Here is a 16,062-nt window from a genome sequence, read left to right as displayed (position 1 = left end):
TGTCAGGTACAGACAGATTAAGATACTAATTCATTTTTATGACTGAGTTGAACCACCTTTTAGAGTAAAGCTTTTTTGGCTAGAAAGAGGTTTTCTTATACTGAGGTGCTGAGCGAAAGAGGAAAGGAGCAGTTTCCATGCCCCATCTCTTATTCTTATTTTTAAATATTTTATGCATTTATTTATTCATTGAGAGAAAGATAGAAAGAGGTAGATACCTCAGATAGTATCTTGCCATGACCCACCCCCAACCTCCCAACCAGCCAGGTTGGGAGGGTACACATGCAGGTGTACCTGGTCTGGTGTTCAGGTGAACCCAGGATCTGAACCTGGGCCTTCTGTGTGACTAGGTCCCTTTTTTGTTGTCACAGCCTTTTACTTTTTTCAACCACTCGTGACTGGCTATCAATCTCTTATTATCTTGGAGTCCCTCTGACTCAAGGGAAAAATAATGTGATAAATTAATTCTCAAATAGGTGAACTTTAGTGTGGAATCTTCATAGAATTATTTGTTCTTTAAAATAGAAATATCTGAAGAGAGCATCGTTACTCCCACAGGTATTAAAGCAGATTTTAAAGTTATTGCACATAAGCAGGGTGAATATAAAGCAAAGAGCTCTGATCTGAGTGTCTAAACCCTTAGATTCTAATTCTGAGTCAATGACTTACTAGGTGGTGGCTTTAAACAAGCTATTTAAACTCCTCGTGTCTATGCAAAGAGAATGTCCTTAGCCTACTTCTTGAAGTTGTTTTTAGAGAAAAATAGGAATTATTAAGGTAGTATATGTAATACCCTTGAGAAAATAAAGTGGTATGTAAATTTTTACATATAATTTTTACAATAATTGGTCAATAGTTACATCCATTGATATCTCAAAATCTATCTCTGCTCCAATTGATATTGTTGGTCACTCATACAATTATAAAAAAGATCAATGCATATCTTCTGGCACATTTTAGAACTATATGCTAAATTCTGTCACACAGAAATATTTCACCAGAAATCATTCTACTCATTTTGAGCTAATGGTATAGGTAAAGAATTCCACACATGATTATTTTTAATATTATAAAAACATTGAGGTCACAGCAAGTTTTAGGCCTCCCATTAGTGTTCACTTAACTACTTCAGTATGTTTAATTGAAATGGGTAGTTCAGTGTGTCTCAATTTTCATAAATGATATCATTTTCTCATTTTAAAAATTGGTAATTTTCTATAACCAGTGGCATCTCTTCACGCTTGCAAATAAGAGCAAACCTGGAACTAGGCACATATGTATGGTGGATGTGACATCAAATGAATTTATATTTGAGATTATAAAAGGATTCTCAGAGTGATCAGCATTGGAAGAAAGACTTGAAGGATGCAGAGGAGATGATCAGTCTGAACAGAAGGGGACAAGGTTGGAGGAAGCAGGGGCTGTACAAGTGGAAGCAGGTCAAGAGATTGGAACTCTAGCACAGCTATGAGAGGAGAAAAGTTGGAGGGTCACTGAGACAAATATGAAAACCTGCGATGGGGGGAACCAGCAGTTAGCGTAATGGTTATGTCACTGGACTCCCATGTGGTCGACCACGGCTCGCATCCCTGACCTGGTGGCTTAGAACTCACACCAGGCGCGTGCGTGTGCGTGCCCAAGATCCTGAGAGGAGAATGGAGGAGAAGGGATTGTAGCATGACCATCCCCCCTGGGGGGGTGATTTCTTGCTTTCTGTCTCTATGTCTCTCTCTGTCTGGCAAGCGCACTCACCCTATAGTGAAAAACCTCTCAAAAAAAAAAACAAAACTGTGATGGGGAATGGAATCAACCACAGAGGCTGTTGAAATATGAGGGAACTTTTAAAAGTTAACAGAAGCAGTGGAATTAAAGTATGAATTTATTTTGGCACAAATATTGGATCATCAGGAAGGTCATGATGCATTTTTGTATTGGAAAATAAATCATGACTTTCCTGATGACTTCATACTTTTTGAAATTCATGCATTAGTTTTTTCATAACACACATTTTCCATGAATCTTTAAAAATCTCCTTAAATACACTAAGGGATTAAAATTTGTCCTAAGGGGTAATCAAGAAAACATTTTAAGCTGGGAGAGGGACAGAGGACTGTGCTGAGGCCATTTTAGTCAAAGGTTGGACTAGGGGGTTATACAACAGAGATATCAGTGGGAAAGACAGAACAAAGTTGGGCTCAGTGGGTATTTAAGGAAGCATGATCAGCAGAATTTGGAGGTCTGTTGGAAGGGGAAAGAAGTAAATCTTGTTCCCACCCATCTGGCTTGATTCACTGGTTGAATAGCAATGCACTTTACTAAATATAAACATCAGGAGAGCAGGTGATGCTGACAGAATTGCTTAGGTGGACTGGGTTTCCTGCTAACACAATCCCAGAAGAGAGCCTTTGGTCAAAATGAAATTCTTCCATTCTCTAATGATATCAAAATTAAATTTGTATGTTAATTATTCTAGACCATTAATTTCTTAGGGATTATTTCAAACATGATTTCTTATATACAAGTTCAGGACTGACGCTGTATGAGACTGGCTTCTCTGTGGACTGATCACAGAACAATCTGTGGAAATAGAGGATGGATGTCCACCACAAAGACCCAGTCTAGAAATCTTTTGTCATTACAGGTGTTTTCCCTCTAACTGTAATATGTTGACTATATTTTAAATCAATTGGGGGCTTGAGTTACATTATTCTTTCTTAAATCAAAGATTCACACTTGTCTTGATGTCAAGAGATGTTGGCCCACAAATCTTGAATGTCAGGCATAGTCCAAACCCCTCTTGGCTCTAGTACCTCTTTTTTAAAGTGAGAAGAAAAAGAGTATGCCTTAATGAAGAATAAGAAGTTTTGTAGAAACTTTCGTAGTAAAGACAAGATTAAAACAAGCAAATAAACAAACAAACAACTGGGAATTACAGGAAGCTATGAGATAATTGATTGGCTGAAAAGACAGCATAGCAAATAAGCAGAAAGAAGTGGAAAATAAGCTATTCTACTCTTATTACTAGTTTTTTAATACATTACTAATGTGCGAATTTAGATTTCTTTTAAAAATAAAGAAATTAGCAGGACGTTTTAAATAAAATAAAATATTTGTTCCTGGAAACTTTGAGTCAAAATTCCAGTTATTGTCCTGAAACACCAGTAACCCTTACTACACATTTAATTATTTTTTTAAAAAAACATTGTCCCTCTTTGGAAAATAGTTATGAATAATAGTCCATACCTCCTAACTACTAGCCTCATGAAAGTCATTTCAGGATGGGCTGTGACTTTCAAGAGAAAGATAAAATTTATATTACTCTAGAAAGTGATATTTTTCACTTACACAATTGAAAAATTCTGTTGGATATTTAAATGTGCTTTTAAAAGCCAGAGGTCCTGAGCCCATCTGCAGTGGTACACACTGCCAAGATGCTGTCTTCCACAGACTGGGACCGAACAGGAGTTCTAGGTTCCATTCTAGTCTAAACTAAAGGCTGGGAATGTGTGCCTGTTATCCCATCTACTCTGGAAGGCCGAGCGGGAGAACTAAGAACTCCAGGTCAACTTCGGCATCATGGGGAAACTGCATCCCCCAAAATGGACAGGGTTTGTGGCACCAACTGGGAAACTGAAGCAGGAGGATTGCAACAAGGCTAGACCCCATCTAAAGACCTATATGTATATCCAGAGGTCTTGACCATGAAACATTTTAGATAGCGTTATGTTTTGAGGTATACATTAATACTTATTTCTTGTGTTACTGAAAATCTCAGAGTTGTACAGCTTCCTTTTCTTTTTGAAGAAAACCTTAATGCCTCTGAAAATTGGGGGTATGTTTTTGCTCAGATATATAAAACATTAATCCATTTTATAAGCAGAGGGCTGAAAGCACACAAATGAAAGGGAGAGTCAGAAAAGCAGTATCTGAATATCATATTATGGATGATAAATAAATAGCACAAACCCACTTTGATCTTTGCTATTCTGAGACTTCTTTTCTCTCATGTAATTTTTTAAAAAAATGTTCAATAGTTAGCCAAGTCAAAAAAGTCAAATAGAAGTAAGAAGAGATACAGGAACATCATCATCAGACCTTGTACCCTTGGGCATTCTCAAGTTTTCCCTATAATCTGCTACTCTGAGGTAACTGCTTTAAACATTTTTCTCCTGCCTTCTGGTATTCACATTCCCATTTCCAAATAATATCAGAATATTGCTATTCTTCAAGTCATTGACATTAGAGATTAATTACTGACTTTCACATATGGCAATAAAAATTTAATTATCTCGTATTTCTACTGTCCCTTCCCCATTCGCTTAGATATGGCAAGTTATGGTTCATCATTTGTATTTTCAGTGTCATAATTCACTGATGAACTAAATGGCAGAGAAGAATAAGCATAATTTTATTTTTTCATAATGCAGTTATTGCTTTCTTTAAGTGGTTTTCTTTAATCCTCTTGTAAATCTTGAATTCTTCTCCCACACCCCTGTTTAAAACAAACAAAAAGTCACGCAATGCAATTTTCTACAGAGCTCAGACTTTGAAGAAATCTGTCTTCCTACTATTTTTGTTCGTGAAGGTCTTCATTTTAGAACCCTCTAACCTCTTACTCCAAGCCAAATTGTTTACTCTCTAGACATGCTGCTAGGTCCTGCCCTGGACTTTCATTTAAACTCATCCTTTTGATGAGTGTTTTCCTTTTGATTTACTTCTCTAGAATCAAATATCCAATGTACTCTTTCTTGATTTTCTCCCAGTTTTAGTGGAGTCCATCCCCCACTTGTATCCTTAAAAAGATGCATGAAATACTAAACAAAGAGAATGAAATGTTTATAAAAATATAGTCTACATTCACATAAGATTCATAGTTTGTTTTCCAGATTGAAAATAATTTCCTCTCATAATTTAGAAAGCTTTGCTCATTTGAGACATTATCTATGATATTCTGAAATTTCACAGTAAATGCTTTGTTCTGGGCCTGTTCTTCCATTCTGATGGCAGTTTTCAATATGGAAACACAATTTCTTCCTTTCTCACATAATTTCTTCAATAATATCCTCTCAATTATATTTTCTCTTTTGTTCTTCAATGTCTAATCTCATATTGAAGCTCCCATACTGATCTTCTAGGATTCTTTTCTATTTTATGTCTTCTTGTCCTTGGTTTAGCTTCAGGGGAAATTTTTAAACAACATTTCCAACTGTTTTAGTGAATTTTTAATTTTAGCTATCATAGTTTTAATTTAAAAGAGTTATTTCTTACGTCATTTAAAATTTGTTTACCCTATTCTTGTCTTAAGTATGTACTATTTTATCTCTCTGGGAATATTTATACTTTCTTCAATTTTCTATTATTCCCTGCATTTTTAGTCCTTCGTTTGCTTCCCGACCCCTGTTTTTAAGTTTGGGTCTAATAAAAGAATGCTTATTAAATATTTTCATCAAATACCTGGTTATTATTTGCCATTTTTTTATACTTACATATGAGATACTTTTAACATTTTATATATTTATTTTAAGAGAAAGAGATAGAGAGGGGGAAGCACCCCCAACAGGGTCTTCATGTCCCGATCCACCTCAAGCCTCAGCAGCCTGGATCTCAGATACAGGAATGAGGGTACCCAGGGTGCTCAGGGAGATCTCAGGATACAAACCCAGGACCTTTCCATGTGGGTCCAGTTGTATTGCTGCTGCATGGCCTGGTCCAAACTTATTTATTTATTTACTTACTTTTTACTTACAACTAAAAAAAAGTACTTACTTACAAGTAAGTAAATATATAAGTAAGTACAAACACAGTGTTTATAAATTTTAAACTTCATAATGCCAGCTCCTTTTTTTTTTTAGAGGTTTTTGCTATAGTGCGCATGCGCTTGCCAGAGAGACAGAGAGACAGAAAATGAGAAATCACCCCCCAAGGGGGATGGTCACGCTGCAATCCCTTCTCCTCCATTCTCCTCTAGGGATCTTGGGCACGCACGCAAATGAGCCCAGTGTGAGTTTAAGCCACTGGGTCCAGGACTCAACCGTGGTAGGCTACATGGGAGTTCAGGGAGTTCAGGAACATAGCCAGTACACTAACTGCTGGTCCCAATGCCAGTTCTTTTAATGATACACTTTTCAGATTCAGGTTTGATAAGTTTTTTTTTTTTTTCCTTTTCCTTCAGGAACTTATTCAGTTTTACTTGAGAAGGGTCTTCGTTTTTTGTTGTTGTTGTTTTTGTTTTTGTTTTTTTGAGAGGTTTTCGATATAGGGCGCGTGTGTTCGCCAGACAGACAGAGAGAGACAGAGGGACAGAAAGCAAGAAATCACCCCCCAGGGGGGATGGTCACGCCGCAATCCCTTTTCCTCCATTTTCCTCTCGGGATCTTGGGCACACGTGCACATGTGTCCGGCGTGAGTTTTAAGCCACTGGTCCAGGACGTGAACTGAAGTCGACTACGTGGGAGTCCAGCGACATAGCCATTACGCCAACTGCTGGTTCCCGAGAAGAGTCTTCTTAAACCGTGGGGGTGGGGTGTTATGAACTTACTGGAGATGAGTGAAGAGGATGATGATATCATTCCCCCTAAAGAGTGTAACTTAACCCCTTGGCTTCAACCCCATGCTTCTCCCCTGCTCACCTTTGCCTAGTTGTCCAGATGCACAGGTCCTCTATATGCTATTGTTTGTGGGATAGAGACAGAAGGCCTACCTTCCTTATGTTAGAGTGGAGACCTGTGTTCAGCCATTCTTCATACATCCTTATGTTTAATGCCTCTGACTTTACTTCCACTCTTAGAGGGGCCTTATGATTCCCATTCCTAAGCCTTTTAAGGTGTGTCCTGGGATAAGAAAGCTGACTATTGAATTCTGCCCCTTAGGCACACAGGCTTGGCTTTTCCTTTTTCTCCAAGTCATTTACCATTCTTCCATCTAATTTCTGTCTTCAGTTAGATTAAGGATTATAGATGTCCTTTGGATTCATTGAACCTTTTTCTCTCTTTTTTGCTTTCGTGGTAAATTTGAAGGAAGAACACATTGGAAAGTGATCTATTTTTCCCATAAGCCTCACTACTTAAATCAGTCTTACCCTAGAGTTTTGCCTGACTGACTATAATCTCTCAAAGGACTAACTGCTAATGCTGCTTAATGGTTACACGTATAATTTATAAATTTATTATTTTGAGCAAATCATAATTTTCAGTAATTTAGAAAAATATCAGAGTCAATTTCTTATGTATTTGTTTTACTTCTCAGTGATTGAGCTAGAGTAAATGTTCAATAAATATTCAGTAAATCAAATACACGAATGAATGAGTGAAACAACTAAAATATTATTTATGCTTATATATTTTATGTTGTACATTACAAAGTTCCAATTTAAGTAACTAGAGAATTTTCTCACTTACTAAAACCAGATTTGATTTACCATTATGACAATGCTTATGAGTTCAATAGCTAGGAAGAATATTAAGTTGTTGGCACCAAAGTGGATATCATTTGTATTTATATTACTGATTCACTTTTTATTAGTGAATTTTTTCTGAAAGTGTCCAGGAAAATACTCTGTAAACATGGTATTTAGAACCAGTGGATACTCCAGTCAGCTACCATTTGATTTTCTTCCTTTAGGCTGCAATCTTATTGCTTACAGAAGTATCAGACAGCATGAAGAGAAAGTTACATATTTTTATTTTGTATATAGCCATGCATAGCTGAATAATAAGAATGTGTTTGTAGCAATATATGGTTAGGTGATTTCATCCTTGTGCTAACTTTACAGAGTGTATTTACACAAACCTAGAAGGGACTGTCTATTGCATCCATGCTACAAATCTCTATAGCATCTTAACATAAAATATATTGCAGGCAATTATAATACAATGGTATTTGTGTATCTAAATGTAGATCAGGTACAGTACAAATATGATAGAAAAGATAAAATGGTATACCTTTTAGCGCTAGCATGAGTGGAGCTTACAAGATCGGAAGTTGCTCTGATCAGTGAGCGCCAAGTGAATGGGAAGGTCTGGGACATTACTGTACATTGCTGTCAACTTGAGAAACATAATTAGGCTGCACTAAATTGACGAAAAAACATTTCTTTCTTCCATAAATTAACCTTAGCTGACTGTAACTTTAAATTTTTTATTTATTTTTATTGTTATTATTTTTTTCTTCTTTGCTATAGGGCGTTTGTGTCTGCCAGAGAGAGAATAAAAGAGAGTGGAAGTGAGGAACCCCGTCTGCCCCAGTGGAGGGATGGACACATCACAATCCCTTTTCCTCCAGTCTCTTCTTGGAATTTTGGACATGTACACACCTGTCCTGCATGATTCTCAAGTTTCTGGTCCGGGACTTGAACCATGCAGCCCATCCTGGTCGTGGGCACTATATTAACTTTCATGGCTCTTGCTGGCCCGCTTTGAAATTTTTAAAGCTATTTTACTTCTGTGATAATACTTAGTTTAAAACACAAGCACATCATTCAGCTGTACAAAAATACTTTCTTTATATCCTTATTCTGATAGACTTTTTTCCTACTTGTTTTGTTTGTTTTTTATAAAGAGAGTTTGGCTACAGGGCCAGAAAGAGACAGACAGAGACAGAAAGTGAGAAATGATTGTCCCAAGGAGGATGGCCATTCCACAATCCCTTCTCCATTCTCCTCTTAAGATTTTGGGCATACAAGCACATGCACCCAGCGTGAGTTTTAAGCTATGAATCCAGGACTCAAACTGCCATAGACTACACAGGAGTTTAGTCCAGCAACATAACCATTACACTATCTGCTAGTACTTCTGCTGACATTTTAAAATTTACTTATTCTTTTGTGTTTTAAACTTCTTTGCTAAAAGCTATGACAGAACACACACATTAACCTAGGCCTACTCAGGATCATGATCATCAGTGTTACTGTGCTCCACCTCCACATCTTGTCCCACTGGCAGGACCTCAGGAGCATTATCACACATGGAGCCATCACCTCTGATGACAACAGTGCCTTTTCTGGATACCTCCTGAGGACCCAATGCTTCTACACAACTGGCAGAGCAGTAGGTTTATTCTTTCACCAGGGTCACCACAAACACATGAATAATGCATTGCATTACCATGTTTTGATGGCTACAGGGTCACTACTAGGCAGTAGGAACTTCTCAGCTCCTTTATTATCTTATGTAACCACTGTGGTGTGGGTGGTGTGTAATTGACCAAAACACCATGATACACTGCATGCCTATGTATTTATTTCTGTAATATCAGCTATGATGCTTTTAGTCATGGTTTTCCAGATAGAGAGAATACACATACACCTATAAGTTCTTCTCTGAAAATTCAATTTGCACTCAGAAAACCTTAACTGATTTGAAGAGTCTCATGTCAACTACATCTACAAAATATCTCCACAGGAGCCCCTAGATTAGTGTTTGATTAAATAAGTGGCTTCTATAGCCTGGCCACATTGATATATAAAATTAGCCATCTTGAACTTAAATGAAAACATGTTGAAATGTATCATCTGATAGTGTATAAAAAGGTTTATTCAGTTTTTGAGCTTTTATGAACTAAATGGAGATGCAAAAGGCAGCATAATTTTACAAATAAACTCATTCAAGTGCAAGTAATTCATTTTAAGTAACTTAGTTTTTCAGTGAGGATCCTGGCAATTGTTTTAAAAATTTGCCAGAGGGTGTGTACACTTGCTAGTAAGAGAGGGGAGAGAGAAAGAGAGGGAGAGAGAGAGAGAACAAGAAACCATTTCCATGGGAATTGGTCACACAGAAATCCTTTCTTCATTTCTCTCCCCTTTTGGGATTGCGGGCATGCACACACATGTACCTGGTCTGTTTATTAAGCTGCCAGGTCCAGGACTTGAACTACAAGGTTGGCCTCTTGGTATCCAATACCCTTAACTACCAGGCCATGGGCTAGCCTTATTTATTAATTTTTTAACTTTAAGAGAACAATTCAAAAGGAACTTTCACTGTTTAGAAACATGAACAGCAGAAGGGGCAGAGGAAACTATCTAACAAAATGGAAAATCACATGAAGCTTAAGCTGAAATAAAATGGAAAATAATTTAATTTACAGAATATCTATAAAGAAAATTGAGACCCAGTGGATAAACTCCAAAGCAAAATTTAATTTAAAATTCTAGAATAAAGGAAAGCTCAAGATCAGAAGCTATTAATGAGTCTAAAACTTAAGTAAACTAAACTGTATAATGTAATGCAATAATTAACTAAAGAATTGAGTCATGGAAGTGAAATTGTTTAAAGTAATATATACATATATAGTCTTGGAAAATAAATGACAATAATACCTAACTTAAAAAGTAAAATTGTCTAATTTTGAAAAATATAGAGAAGCAATCATCTTGCCTTCAAGACTTGAATAAAACTGTCTTGGCACGGATCCAGCAGTGGTGAGGAGGTTAAGGCACTGCATTCCAATGGATGGCTAGGTGGTTCAAGTGCTGTACCAGCGGCTTGAAAATCATGCCAAGTGTGTGTGCATGCATGCCAAAAATCCTGCGAGGAGAATGAAGGAGAAAAAACTAGTGTGGCTATCCTCCCTGAGGGGTGATTTCTTACTTTCTCTCTCTCTCTCTCTCTCTCTCTCTCTCTCTTGTCTCTCATAAGCACACGCTCCCTATAAAAAAATAAAACGAAAACAGAAAAAAGACTGTCTTGGCAGATTTTCAACCATATACTAATTTAGGTATGACTACAATGTATGGGTCCTCATATGCAAAGTTCAATTTGAGAATATTCTATAATTGGATGTTAATTGTCAAAAGAAATATGTGTTGCCTAACACCAACAATGCTTTATTTTCTCCTTATGAATAATTTTTAGCAAAGTCCAGCAAATTCAAACTTAGTTAACTAAAGTGGAACAGTGGACAAAAATGCAGAAAAGCACCACCTTAATGATTAGCACTCACCTAACTGTGAAGGGACTTTCCCTGAAAGAATAGGCAGAAAGACAAAGTGTAGTGAAATGACTCAGCAGCATACAGAGGAAACCAGTGTCACTTTTTAGAGAAAATGCAATATAAATAGTTTTTCATGACAGCTCCCTTTGGATAACCAGAAAACAGATTCAGAATAATTCATGTTCACCAAAAAAGAAAATCTGGCCAGTCTAAACTAAGGTCTAAGAGTGTCACTTCTTTTTTACTTTGGTTTGCTTTAGTTTGAAACTGGAAACTTTGTACATACCTCCAGAGATGTTTCTTGGTCTTGAGCTGTTGCCCTCTTATCTCTCTATCATCTTGAAGTCAAAGAGAACTTTTCTGGAAAATGACATTTTCTAATTTAACTTACACTCTGTTGTCTTTTTTGGAGGAAGAGGGGATTACATTTTTCAATAGTAAAATAACAATTTTGTTATTCTGCTTATTATTATAAAGTAACAAATGCTTGTTATGGTAAAAATAGCAATTGTTTCTTAAAGAATTTATAACACATGCACGTGTGTGACTGTGTGTATAAATGCTTACATGCCAAAATGTAAGCAGTGGTAATCTACAACCAAAAAAAATCATCAAAGATTATATGCTTTTTTTCTTCTCCTATGTTTTAAAATACTTTTATAAGAGAACTTACTGTTTTATAAGAAAAGAATAAAATATTGATTTTCTTATCTTTCTTTAGGAAAGAGCTTTAGATAAAATAACTCTGTCATGAAAATTAGTTAAACCTATTCCAATTAAAAAACTTGAGTATGTCGTTTTTCAAATTCAAGGTAACTTCAAGTTAATATAAGTTTTTATTTTAACTATTGACTATGGAATACTTCAAGCATAGGCAAAAATAGAGATAACATAGAAAACAGTTTTATTTTAATGTATTAAGAGACAAGAGAAAAAGATATGTTAAAAATGAGGCTGGAAAAAAAGGAGACACGAGAGAAAGATATGTTAAAAATGAGGCTGGAAAAAAATAGGCAGATTGAATGGCCAGTGAATTGGATATCCATGGCTTAGGGCAGTTAGTTGAGGAAGAGAGAAATTCTAACTTCAACCTTCTTTCTTATGGAGCTATCACTCTGCCAAATTCCTAACTTTAATTTGGATTTATTCATCTCACATATCTTTTATTTCCTCCTAATGTAGCTCATATGTTCCTCGGTCTGCCACTCATAAGCCCAACTTGTATTCACGGTCTTACTTACTTACTTGCTTATTCATGGACTTTCTGTCCAGTCCCTATGCTCTAATTTAAAATCTTGGGAGGCTAGAGTACTTGATAATCAGTGATGACATCAAATTTCCCTTGTCTTTGTCTTTGATCATAGTGTTGTCATCTGATACATTCTTTCTCTTCTTATATCTTAGAGTATAATTTCTTTCTATCCTTAAAGACTTACATTGTCTTTAAGTCAGATTTATTTTGTAGTGTCTGTCTTTATCTCTATCCCCAAACTAGATGTGCTATTTTTTTTACATTCTTTGTTTTTTTGACTGTAGTGCTGTTTGTTCGTTTGCCATCAGGCGTGTGCACTTACCAGAGAGAGAGAGACAGAGAGAGACAGTGAGAGAGAAAGTGAAGCAATGGCTGCAATCCCTTTTCATTCATTCTCCTCTTGGGATTTTGGGCATGCACAAACATGCACTTGGCATGAGTTTCAAGATACCAGGTCGTGGACTTAAACTGGGGATGATCTTGTATGTGGAAGTCCAGTGCTTCAACTACCATGCCACCTTCTGGCCCCCATTTCTACTGTGATTTGAAATGAGGCTTCTTTGTGATTCCATTATTCCATTTTCTTTCCTCTTTCAACACTTAAATTACGCTGTAAACAAAAACCAAAACATATTTGAGTTGTTGACTTTGAATTTTCATGCATTTACAACTAATCGAAGTAGGCTGACAAACAATACAAGTAACTTCATGGACAGTGCAAGTACCTCATAACAGAGTATTCCCAATATCTTTCACTTTCTTATAATACTGTTGTCATTCATTTCACTTGTTTAAGACCTATAACCCAAGATATTGCTGCTATTATTATTTTCAATGAACTCTTTACTGTTAGATTAATTATAAATAAGAAAAATAAAATATTGTATTTCCCTTTCATTTATTCCTTCTCTCTTTCTTAGCATACATATGAATTTTTGACTTAGACAATTTTCTTTTTCTCTGAAGAATTCTTTTATTCATTTCTTGCAAGGCAAGTCTGCTGGTGACAAAATTCCCCATTTTTTTTAAATCTGAGAGACTTTATTTCTCATTTTTGATAGATAATTTCACTGGATACAAAGTCTAGGTCAGTGTTTTCTTTTACAGCAATTTCAATATGTCACTGCACCTCTTTCTTACTTGCATGATTTTGAAGTTCATTGTAAAACTTATCTCATTTCTAAGTAAGGTATTTCCACCCTGGTTTCAGATTTTTCTTTTTGTCTTTGATTTTCTATAGTTAGGTATTTCTAAGTAAAACGTTTTTTTTTTTTTCCTTTGTACTACTTTCTGAGTTTTATTAATTTTGAAAAGTTCTCAGTCATTGTCACCTCAAATAATTTCTTCAGTTTTTCCCCCCTTTATTCTCTTTCTGAGAATTCTTATAATGTATATATTCTGTCTTTTATAAATGTGGCTAATTTTGGATATTTGCTCAAGTGTTTTCATTCTTTTTTGGTTTTTAGTTTGAGAACTTTCTATTGACATATTTTCACATTCATTGATTCTGTTTTTGGTGGTGTCTGGTCTATTGATAAGTTCATGAAAGTCATTCTTCACTTCTCTTCCTATGTTTTTACATTCTCTCATTCCCTTTCGATGTTTTCTTCCCTTTCTTATTTTATTACCCATTATTTCCATGTTGTCCACTTTCTCAAACAGAACATTCACCATATCAATCATATTTTAAATTCTAGGTCAGTCTATTAATTCTAAAATTTCTGCCATATTAGAATCTGATTTGATACATTTTTTTCACCAGACCCAGATCTGGTGGCTTACTTTCTCACTTTCTCTCTTTCTTTCAAAATAGTTTATAATTTTTTGTTGAAAGTTATCATTATGAGTCAGATAAAATATATCAATATAAATAATCCTTTAGTGTGACTTTTATATTTAATCTGGCTGGGAATGAGGCTGTGTTTAATGTTGGGTGTAACTGCAAGCATGAGACTAAAATTTCAAGCACTGCCCTTTTTCTCTCCCCTGTTTTCTTACCCAAGAGCCTCCTTCTTACATCATTTTCAAATACCATTCATTCAGTTGTGATTCCCTGTCATTATAGGAGCTTAATAGTGGTCATAAGATATTGGGGAGAAGGGAAGCATTCCATAATCTAACATTAAGCTCAGTCTTTTAGTAAGCCAGTGCCTTTGGGCTGTGATCTTCACAAGTACCTTAGTTTTTTCCCCACTTAGGGGTGATGGAATGGCTAACAGGGACTGGAGTTGGGGATTTCACTTCCCCACATAGAAGGCTAGAGGTGGCTGGAGCTGAGTAATTCTCATCTTCCACATCAGTTAAACTCCAGATAAAGCCCAAGTTATGCTGTGGTAAAATAGTTTTCCTTGAGGGTGGGCCCTTTTTAAGAATAGGAGGATTTGTGTATATTTCAGAATGATTACTTTTACATTCACCCTACCAAAAAGCAAAAGGAGCTTTTTCTTCAGTCTTCACTCTGAGTACCAAGTAGGGTTCCTGGAAGTAAAACTCAAGAAATGTAGTAGGTGGCATGGTGGTTAGGCATTGGACTTCCACATGGCTGACTGTGGTTTGAGTCCCAGACCTAGTGGCTTTCTCTCTCTCTCTCTCTCTCGAAGGTAAAAGATGACGTGGAAAACAGAAAAGAACAGAGGACAGGTATTTTAGCCATTTTAAGTAGAGCACTAAATAGATTACATCCCATTGACAAGATTGTATTTACACAGACTTGAAGAAGAGGATTTGGCCATAAAGACAACAGTTGATGAATGTACCAGGCAAGTAAAATAAGCCTCCAAAGCCTGATTGATGAAGAAACTAGGGAGGTAGCAATGAGTTAGAGAGAGACAACATAGTAGATGAGACCCAAGTGGAGTTTGAGACCAGGCAGACTTTGGGTTTGCACTCCCTTCTGAATGACTGAAGGTAAAAGATGACGTGGAAAACAGAAAAGAACAGAGGACAGGTATTTTAGCCATTTTAAGTAGAGCACTAAATAGATTACATCCCATTGACAAGATTGTATTTACACAGACTTGAAGAAGAGGATTTGGCCATAAAGACAACAGTTGATGAATGTACCAGGCAAGTAAAATAAGCCTCCAAAGCCTGATTGATGAAGAAACTAGGGAGGTAGCAATGAGTTAGAGAGAGACAACATAGTAGATGAGACCCAAGTGGAGTTTGAGATCAGGCAGACTTTGGGTTTTATTCTAGGTGAAAAAAACTCTTTGTGGGTTGATGAACAGAAGAGAGACATAATTTAGCATTTCAAAATCATTCCTGCCTACTCTCCTTATCTTTAATCAGCAGAGGCCATGTGTGCTTATGAGAGAAAGAGAAGTCATCCCCCAGTGAATCATGGTCGTGCCACAATTCTATTTTCCTCCATTTTGCCATTCCATCAAGATTTAGGGCATGCATGCTGTCATGGTTTTCAAGCCCTTGAAGCCAAGACTCAAACCCTGCAGATCCTCTGGGATCTGGTTCCTGATGCAACTGCTGTGCTACAGGACAGCTCACTGGTCACTCTGTTGAAAATTGACATTAGAAGAATAGTTAGGAAACTATCACAGTAAACCAGGCAAAAGATGATGTGGGTTAGACCAGGGTAGTCCTGATGTGATGGAAGATGGGTGATCAAAAAGAGAAACTGAAGGACTGGCTCTGTGACACAGCAGTAACATGCTGCTTAAAAGCCAGATCCCACATGAGAGCTGTGGTTTAAATTCCCAGTGCAGTCAGCTGGAAACTCTCTTGAATGTCCAAGATCCAATAGGTTGGAGGACTGGCAGAAGGTGGTCACATAAAGACCAGACCCTGTAGAATGGGTTCATCTCTCTTCCTCATACACCCTTACTCTATTATGAATAAATAAAAAGAATTAAAAAGAAAAGAAAGAG

At 36.5% G+C, this 16,062-nt stretch overlaps 1 protein-coding gene across 1 annotated transcript in view; it reads left to right on the top strand.

The window, feature by feature from the left end:
* THEMIS (thymocyte selection associated) overlaps positions 1 to 16,062 on the top strand; it is a 203,662-nt gene that overhangs the window by 72,429 nt on the left and 115,171 nt on the right. The window lies entirely within an intron of this gene.

The sequence above is a fragment of the Tupaia chinensis genome, unplaced genomic scaffold (assembly GCF_000334495.1).
Source record: "Tupaia chinensis unplaced genomic scaffold, TupChi_1.0 Scaffold000117_2, whole genome shotgun sequence".
Taxonomy (NCBI): Eukaryota; Metazoa; Chordata; class Mammalia; order Scandentia; family Tupaiidae; genus Tupaia; species Tupaia belangeri.
This window is presented reverse-complemented; position numbering and strand designations above follow the sequence as displayed.